The sequence below is a fragment of the Lates calcarifer genome, linkage group LG11, assembly GCF_001640805.2.
Source record: "Lates calcarifer isolate ASB-BC8 linkage group LG11, TLL_Latcal_v3, whole genome shotgun sequence".
Taxonomy (NCBI): Eukaryota; Metazoa; Chordata; class Actinopteri; family Centropomidae; genus Lates; species Lates calcarifer.
This window is the reverse complement of record NC_066843.1, coordinates 822,798-832,525: the sequence shown is the minus strand read 5'-3', so window position 1 is coordinate 832,525 and position 9,728 is coordinate 822,798. Positions and strand designations below refer to the sequence as shown.

At 44.1% G+C, this 9,728-nt stretch overlaps 1 pseudogene; it reads left to right on the top strand.

The window, feature by feature from the left end:
• The first annotated feature begins 980 nt into the window (after positions 1-980).
• On the top strand, positions 981-9,098 carry LOC108890327 (sodium channel protein type 4 subunit alpha B-like; annotated as a pseudogene).
• The last annotated feature ends 630 nt before the right edge of the window (positions 9,099-9,728 follow it).

The following is a 9,728-nucleotide window of genomic DNA, read 5'->3' as shown; positions in this document are numbered from 1 at the left end:
GCAGCCGAACGATATTTGGTTGTCACACATGTTTGTCATTTCTGATAAGAGCACAGCTGCCATGTTGAAATGTTGTTGAGTACTACATGTCTGTGTACTGACTGAAGTTCCCAGTTAGAGACACAGCAACAAGTACCTTCATCATCATTATGATCATGGATGACAGACAGATGACGTGACCAGAGAGAGGTGTCAGCTGCTGATCCATCGTTTAATGATAAAGATGTCAGACAGAGGACAAATCAGGAAAGAAACGACTGTGACGACAAACTTCATGTTGTTATTATCCAATGTTCAAATCTCTATAAATAAAATACGTAGGAGATAAGGACAGGAAACAAGGAGAAGAAACAAGGAAAGGAAACAAGGAGAGGAGATAAGGAAAGGAAATAAGGAGAGGAGTGGAGGTCAGCGGTTGATCAGAGGAAGGTGAGGAGGGTCTGAAAGAAAATCATGTAGGAACACAGAGTGGAATGAAGAGTGTATGTGTGTCTGTGTGTGTGTGTGAGAGAGAGAGAGAGAGAGAGAGCGAGAGAGAGAGAGAGAGTGTAGGAATGAGCTGGGTCATCGTACTCTCTGTAACTTTACACTGGAGGGTCAAACTGAAGACTTGCAACAGCTGCTGCTGCCATGGCAACGTAAGGGTGGGGTCAACCCTGGCAACGCTGAAGACCCCAGAGACGTGTGTGTGTGTGTGCATCTGATTGGCTGTCAGAATGAATTGGTCACAACGTGTTTGTTTTCTGATGTCATAATAATAATAATTATAATGTTTAATTATTTAGAAGTTACCATAAAGTGCTTCACAAAAAAGGAAAATTAAAACACACAAACACAAAAGCAGACATATTTTCAGAATAAATTAAGTTGCAAAAACGTTTTGATAAAAATATATTTTCACAAGTGAAGATCACATGATCAGTACTGAGCCAATCACATTTCAACTTTCCACTTCACTGTTTTCCAAGAACCAAATGATTTGAATGAGAATGAATGACTTTAGGAGGAGAACAGGATGAGTCTAGCTGTTCACAACAACAACAACCTTCACCGTACTGACAGGAACTAATGACCTTTGACCTGAGGGAGGATCTGATGAGCCGTTAATGAGTTAACCCACTGACTCTGTTATACTGAAGAAGGTCAATATTTCCCATGAAGCATCTGGAGTGTCATTGATCATGTTACTCAAACTAATCTAGTTGATCCATCAGGGGGTGAAGTCACAGTTCAATCCTTATGATCATTATCACAACAACAACAGGAGGCAGTTGCTAGGTGACGGTGAAGTTGAGGAGTTTGGGCGGCGCTGCATGATGCCAGGATGGCACCTCTGCTGCCCCCTGTTGGTTCGGAGGTCTTCAGACGCTTCACACCAGCCTCACTGGAGGAAATCCAACGACGACATGAAGCTGAAGAGAAAGAGCGACAGAGGAGGAAGGAGAAGAACATTGAGGTAAAAAAAATATTAATCGTGTGTAGGTTGTCAATTACTAATCAATACACTAATATCACTAATCATTACACTGCAAATGTGTCAATTACTAATGATCTATCCATAATACTATGAGACTTGGCAGTTTCTGAATCAGGTTGTGATTGGCTGTCTCTGAGCAGAAGGTTCTGAATGGCTGTTTCTCTGACTGACAGATAGCAGAGGAAGATCTTCCCAAACCAGCCAGTGACCTGGAGGCTGGGAAGCCCCTCCCATTCATCTACGGAGACCCACCCCCTGAGCTTCTCAACACCCCATTGGAGGAGCTGGATCCCTTCTACCAATCACAGAAGGTTTCTGATATAAAACAGCTCAGGACAGAGTGAGAGTAACTTTAAATATCACAGTAAATATAAATATGTCTGTCTCTCTGACCTGTCTCTCTCTCTGTCTGTCTCTCTCTGACCTGTCTCTCTCTCTCTCTCTCTCTCTCTCTCTCTCTCTCTCTCTCCCTCTCTCTCTCTTTCTCTTTCTCTGACCTGTCTGCAGACCTTCATTGTGCTCAGTAAGGGAAACATCATCTACAGGTTTAATGCTGAACCTTCCTGTTACCTGCTGAGTCCATTCAGTTGTCTGAGGAACTTCTCTATCAGGATCCTCATCCACTCATATCCTTCATCACATCACACTGCACCTGTTAGCTCGGCTCCGACTGAACTACATCGACTTAGTCCGGAATTCAAAGTCTAGAGACTAGAGTACAGAGTGCAGAGTGCAGAGTCCAGAATCCAGAGTCCAAAGTCTAGAGACCAGAGTACAGTCCAGAATCCAGGGTCCAGAGTCTGGGGTCCGGGCACAGAGTAGACATGTCTCAGTAAAACTCTGTGGTCGATTCTCTTTGTTTAAAGCATCAAGTGAAAAACGTTATTCTTTCACTCATACAAACATGATGAGTTTGAACAGATCTGATCAAAGACCAATGAGCTTTAACTAAATCATCTGAGGAGCTCAGGCAGCCAATCAGAAGCCAGCAATCTGAAGATGATGTTTTTGTTGTTCCTTAAAATGAAAACTGTTTTCAGTTTGTTCATCATGGTGACGATTCTGACCAACTGTGTGTTCATGACGATGAGTGATCCTCCCCCGTGGAGCAAGACTGTGGAGTGAGTCCTCACACACTGATATACACACTGACACACACTGATAAACACACCAATACACACTGATATACACACTGACACACACTGATGTGGATTAAAGACCTGGACTCTGATCTGTGAAGGACCAGTCTGGTTTAGAGTGGACTCTGACAGTCTGTGTGTTTCCTCTGGTTGAACAGGTATGTGTTCACAGCCATCTACACGTTTGAAGCAACAGTCAAAGTTCTGTCCCGAGGATTCTGTGTCGGAGATTTCACCTTCCTCAGAGACCCCTGGAACTGGCTGGACTTCATGGTCATCAGCATGGCGTAATAATCAATAACACACCTGAGACACTCTGACTCATCAGACTCTAATAATAGATAACTAAATCAATAACACACAGATATAGACCCACACCATATTCTTTAGAATTTTGAATTGTTAATTGAATTGATGATGATGATAATGAAAGTGAAGATGAAGATGGCGTCTCTCTCTGGTTCAGATATCTGACAGAGTTCGTTGACCTGGGAAATGTTTCTGCGTTGAGGACGTTCCGAGTTCTTCGAGCCTTGAAAACCATCACAGTCATCCCCGGTCAGTGTGTCACATTTTAAGGTGGATTTAACAGTCCACCTTAAAACAGTGTTCTGTGTGCCACTACAGAGTCCATCATTTATGAGTCAATGATGTTACACTTCTGATTGGTCAGTCTGTTTTTAAACCTCTCCCCCCCTCAGGTTTAAAGACAATTGTCGGAGCTCTCATCCAATCAGTGAAGAAGCTTGCTGATGTCATGATCCTGACGGTCTTCTGTCTCAGCGTCTTTGCTCTCATTGGTCTGCAGCTCTTCATGGGAAACTTGAGGCAGAAGTGTGTTCTGATCCCGCCACTGTTCGGCAACCACACGTCTGATGTCGAACTCAACACTGGTTACCATGGCAACAACAGCCTCAGCAACAACACCTATGGCAACAACACAGGAAGCTTTGATTATTACGAGTTCATCAACAACCCAGGTCAGAGCTGATTTAACATGCCAACACCCCTGTAACACTGACCCCTGACCCCTGACCTCTAACCTTTGACCCCTGTCTCTGACAGAGAACTACTACTTCCTGCCCGGTCAGCCGGACGCTCTGCTGTGTGGAAACAGCTCTGATGCTGGGTACGTTCACATGGATGATGATGATGATGATGATGATGATGATGATGGTGATGATGATGATGGTGATGACGATGATGACGATGATGGTGATGATGATGGTGATGATGTTGGTGATGTGTTCAGGGTCTGTCCAGAGGGCTTTGTATGTCTGAAGGCGGGAAGAAATCCAAACTACGGCTACACCAGTTATGACTCCTTTGCCTGGGCATTCCTGGCTCTGTTCAGACTGATGACCCAGGACTTCTGGGAAAACCTGTTCCAGCTGGTCAGTAACTGGTCCCAGTCCAGAGATCAGTCTGAACTGGTTTCTGATGATGTTTGACACTGTGATAGGGTTTATGGTGGTGGGAGATTAGTGGATGATCTGCAATAAACCACGACTGTGTCTGAACTCATTCTCTCCTGTCTATCTCTCTCCTGTCTCCCTCTCTCCTGCCCGTCTCTCTCCTGCCTGTCTCTCTCTCTCTCTCCTGCCTGTCTCTCTCTCTCCTGTCTCTCTGCAGACTTTGCGAGCAGCAGGTAAAACCTACATGATCTTCTTCGTGGTCGTCATCTTCCTCGGCTCGTTCTACCTCATTAACCTGATCCTGGCTGTGGTCGCCATGGCATACGCAGAGCAGAACGAGGCCACGGTGGCTGAGGCCAAACAGAAGGAGGAGGAGTACGCTCAAATCATGGAGGCACTGAAGAAGAGAGAGGAGGAGGTCTGAGCTGACAGATCAAACACAGACAGCTTTACTGAATCTGAAACCCTGAGCTGAGCCTCTGTTCTCTCTGCTGTCCCAGCAGGCGGCCTGCAGAGCGGCGCTCCCAGAGAAACCAGACTCTACACTCACATCAGAGGAAGGACAAGAGCAAGAACACACTGCAATGGATGGTGCACACACACACACACACACACATTCACACTCACACACACACGCAGTTTATCACTGACCAGCTGTGTGTTTGTGTTTCAGACTTTGAGGACGACCAGAGGCCGTGTCCTCCATGTTGGTATGCCTTTGCCGACATATTTCTGAAGTGGAACTGTTGCAGCTGCTGGCAGTGGATCAAACAGTGGCTCTACACCATCGTCATGGACCCATTTGTCGACCTCGGCATCACCATCTGCATCGTCCTCAACACCGTCTTCATGGCCATGGAGCATTATCCAATGACAGAGGATTTTGAGGAGCTGCTGAGCGTCGGAAATCTGGTTAGTGCTGTCAGTTGGCTCACAAGTCTCAGACCCATCAACTGGAGATGCCAATCCTGCTCAGAGCCTGGTACTGACCTGCCACTGCTGACCTCTGACCCCCTCCTCTGCAGGTCTTTACAGGGATCTTCACAGCTGAGATGGTCCTCAAACTTCTGGCCATGGATCCGTATTACTACTTCCAGGTCAGACCTCCTGTTTGTTACTAGCTCCGTGATGATGACTGACAGCTGTTCCCATGGTAATGTGTGTCTGTTCTGCTGCCATGGTTACAGGTGGGCTGGAACATCTTTGACAGCATCATCGTCACCATGAGTCTGGTGGAGCTGGGATTGGCTAATGTTCAGGGCCTGTCTGTGCTGCGCTCATTCCGATTGGTCAGTGAGATGTCATCATTACCTGTCTACCCGTCCCCTCACCTGTCTACCCATCTCCTCACCTGTCTCCTCACCTGTCTACCTGTCCCCTCACCTGTCTCCTCACCTGTCTTGTGTCCAGATGCGAGTCTTTAAGCTGGCCAAGTCATGGCCAACTCTCAACATGCTGATCAAGATCATCGGGAACTCTGTTGGGGCTCTGGGGAACTTGACTCTGGTTCTGGCCATCATCGTCTTCATCTTCGCAGTTGTTGGGATGCAGTTGTTTGGGAAGAGTTACAAAGACTGTGTCTGTCGCATTGCAGAGGACTGCGAACTTCCTCGCTGGCACATGAACGACTTCTTCCACGCCTTCCTCATCATCTTCAGGGTTCTGTGTGGAGAGTGGATCGAGACCATGTGGGACTGCATGGAGGTCGCGGGTCAGGCCATGTGTCTGATCGTCTTCATGATGGTCCTGGTCATCGGAAACCTGGTGGTGAGTCTCTGCAGGTAGACACCTTCTGACCTGAGTCTGGTTCTACTAATCCTCCAGTCCCACAGGCAGCTGCAAACTGGTCCAGTTCTGGGATCAGTGACTGGGGGTGTGAATGAAACAGGCTGGGAATAAAGAAACTGAAAACCAAATCTGAAATCTGAAAATCTGAAATCCAATCAAAGACTCTAAATCTGTTGCCGGTCTTGTTTGAGGTCCTGAATTTATCCCTAGCCTCATTTGAGGTCTTGAATCTGTTGCCGATCTTGTTTGAGGTCCTGAATCTGTCCCTGTTCTCGTTTCAGGTCCTGAATCTGTTCCTGGCCTTGTTACTGAGGCTCGTTCAGTGGTGATAATCTCGCAGCTCCAGAGGAGGAAGGTGAAAATAACTTGCAGATCGCCATAAATCGGATCAACAGGGCTGTGGCCTGGATCAAAATCCTGGATCCTAGAGCATATTTGGACTGTTGTGGGGAAGAAGAACCATGTTAATCCAGACCACATTGGTAGGATCAGACTGGAAGCAGAGCAAAGACTTCATTCATTTATTTCTTTTGTGATGTTTTAAGGTTCAGTGTTTATTAAATGTCCATGTTCATGCTGTTATTATTATTATTTAAATTAAATATTTATAATGACTTCAGTCTGTTTCAGATAATGTGTAATGTATTGATTTTTTTTCAGTGGTCAGCAGTGAAGAAGACAACAAGAAGATGAAGGAGGTTTTGCCTTTGACCTTTGTGACCTCAGATCAGCCGGTGTCAGAGGTCAATGCCTTCAGCTGTAGCCATGGCAACCTGACCAGCAACTACCACAACATCACTTTCCTGAGGGTCCCCATCGCCAAGGCTGAGTCCGAGTTCGAGTCTGATCTGAGTCCGACTTTGACACACCTGAACATGAGGATGAGGAAGAGAATGAAGATGAAGAGGAAGAAAAGCACTCCCAAGTAAACCTATTCTATTCTATTCTGTGTTTAAAGCTGTGGTGTGATGGTGAATCACTTGCTTCATAAAAATCATGAAAATGTCTGATATCACTTTTATAATCGAGAGAATCACAGTGAAAATTCACAGTAAACTGTGGAGAGATAAATAATCTCTGTGAATTAGGGTTAAAGATCTACAGGTTCAGGACTGGATCTTTTTCTTATTGTATCATTAAAGATTAAAAAAGCTGAAAAACAGCTGAACACTATATTAAAGATTTTATTCTTACTGTGTTAAAAGAATTGAAATAATAATGATTAGGTCTATGGTATTTACAGAAATACTCAGAGGTCATTTATGTCTCCTCCACAGTTATTTTCCATAGCTGAGTTTTTACTGACACCTGATTCATACAGTGACTTTTCACTGTGAATCTCTGAATTATAAAGTTTTAATAAACTTCCCTAATAATCTGTTCACATCTGATCAGACAAGTGAAGTCAGTCAAACCTGAATACCACCAGGGTGAGTTATTGACTGTAAGAATATCATAATGGTGATATTGTTATCATGGGGTTCAGTGTAAAATGTGTTTGGTGTGTTTTGTTCAGTGTGACGAATCGTCAGCCTGCAGCACCATACAGAAACTTCCTGAGGTCAAGGAGGAAGTAGATGACGAAGATCTGGATTCAGACGCACCTGAAGACTGCTGCACTGAGAGTATGAACACACACAGACACACACTGTGTGACCTGAACATGAACAAAGTTTCCTGGTGAACTGATCCAGAATCAGCAGGATCTGAGTGTAGATCACTCTCAGCTGCACTCCTCTGCTCATATCTCAGTCTTCATTGTGTAACTGCCTGATTCAGATAAATCATCTGTTTGTTTGTTTATATTTCAGAGTTTATCGTCGCTGTCCACTCCTGGACATCAACATGTCCCAGGGCAAAGGGAAGGTCTGGTCTAACTTCAGGAGAACCTGTTTCTCCATTGTAGAACACAACTACTTTGAGACCTTCATCATCTTCATGATCCTGCTCAGCAGTGGAGCTCTGGTAAATACTATGATGCATTAAAATAGATTATTGATCAGTTATCTGTTGACAACTCTGAAATCAGCGTGTTCCTGTGTAGGTCAAATTTTTTCTGCCATCTTTAACATCTTTTCTTAGTTAGTTTCTTTTATTTGCGGCTCTGATGTTGGTTGTAATATAAACACTGACTGCTGCTCAGTTCTCTCAGTGCTGGTTGGTCTGTTTGATCTGGTCATGTGACTGAGTAGGTCACCTCTGATTGGCTCAGTGTGAATACTAACCGGCGGAGACAACATGCCTGGTATGTCTAACAAAGGACTGCAAACATGGCTGACATTCTGACTACTAACATGGCTGTCACATGTAATAAAGGTGAGACAATATTTAATTTTTCAACACCAGAGATAAAATATATCAGCTTTAAAGAAGAGACACACTATGATGAAAATAACAGCATCACGACTCAATATTAAAAAACACAAGATAATGTCACACAACGCATCACAACCTACAGGATGTTTGTGTTTACCTACAGCTGGTTATAGCTGTTGTCTGTCAGGGACAAAGGATTTTTTTATTGATTGTTATATCATTGATTCGTGAGATGGTGGTGTTTACATCCTGTCTCCTGGCAACAGGATTCATTTATTTTCATCACAACTGTTTCTGTGTTTCTCAGTTAAAAAAATGAATGAAAAAAAGAAAGGATGAAGTTTTGTCAGACTTCTTAACGATTATCGGAACATCTTTGAATTTGAGGCAACTGCAGACCAAAGCTGACAAACTGCTGTTCAAAGTAGTAAGAAAACACCTGTCTACTAACATCAGTCTGTTTGCGAACAGGCTTTTGAGGACATCTACCTGGAGCAGCGTCGGGTCATAAAGACAGTTCTGGAGTACGCAGACCAGGTGTTCACCTATATTTTCGTGGTAGAGATGATTCTCAAGTGGATCGCCTACGGATTCAAGACCTATTTCACCAACGCCTGGTGTTGGCTGGACTTCCTCATCGTAGACGTAAGAACAATAACACTGACTGTGGGTAACACTGATACTTGACGTTCCTTCAGTGTTCAACACTCTTAATCTTCAGGAAGTCACCTGTGCAATGATGTCACCAGGTGTGTTGTTACTTGCAGGTGTCTCTGGTGTCTCTGACAGCAAACATCCTGGGATACTCTGAGCTGGGAGCCATTAAGTCTCTGAGGACCCTGAGAGCTTTGAGGCCCCTGAGGGCCCTGTCCCGCTTCGAGGGCATGAGGGTGAGACAGGCACTTTAAACACTGACCTACAGAGAGACAGACAGGTGCATCAGAAGGTAGCCTGTCTGCAACTCTGCCCAGAACAGTCATTTACAGATTGTAAAGAGGAAACTTTAATGCTCCAGCCTTTTGTTTTAGGACGAACACTGTGAATGTTGTTACACCTGTCTATGTGTGTGTCTGTTTGTATCTCTGTGTGTGTGTGATTAAAAGTGACTCAGAAACCTCATTCCTTCCAGCAACAGTCTGATAACATTAGTACATGAGGTGTGGTCGAGTCCTCTGAGGTGATCAGTGTTTGTCTCCAGCTGACATTAAAAGGTTTTAATCATCACTTTTAAGACCTCTGTGGTTGGATTCTGTTAACATGAATGATATCTTCTGGTTGAGATCTGCTGGTGATACCTGGGTCAAAAACCAGAACAACCTGTTAGAGGAGATCAGGAAAACCAGCTTTGTGTCTTCAGTTAAATTTATTCTAAATATGATACATTATTTTAGATTTGGTTTTATAGTTTTATAGGTTTTTTTTGTTTTTTGTTTTGTTTGTTTTTTCTGGTATTTCTTGATTTTGTATCTTTCTAAAGCAGTGTGAAATAAATTATATTTATGTCTAAATTCAGTTATTCTGTCCAGGTGGTTTAGTGTAGTTACCTGTCGATCTGTCTCTCTCTCTCTGCATCTGTCTGTCTGCAGGTGGTGG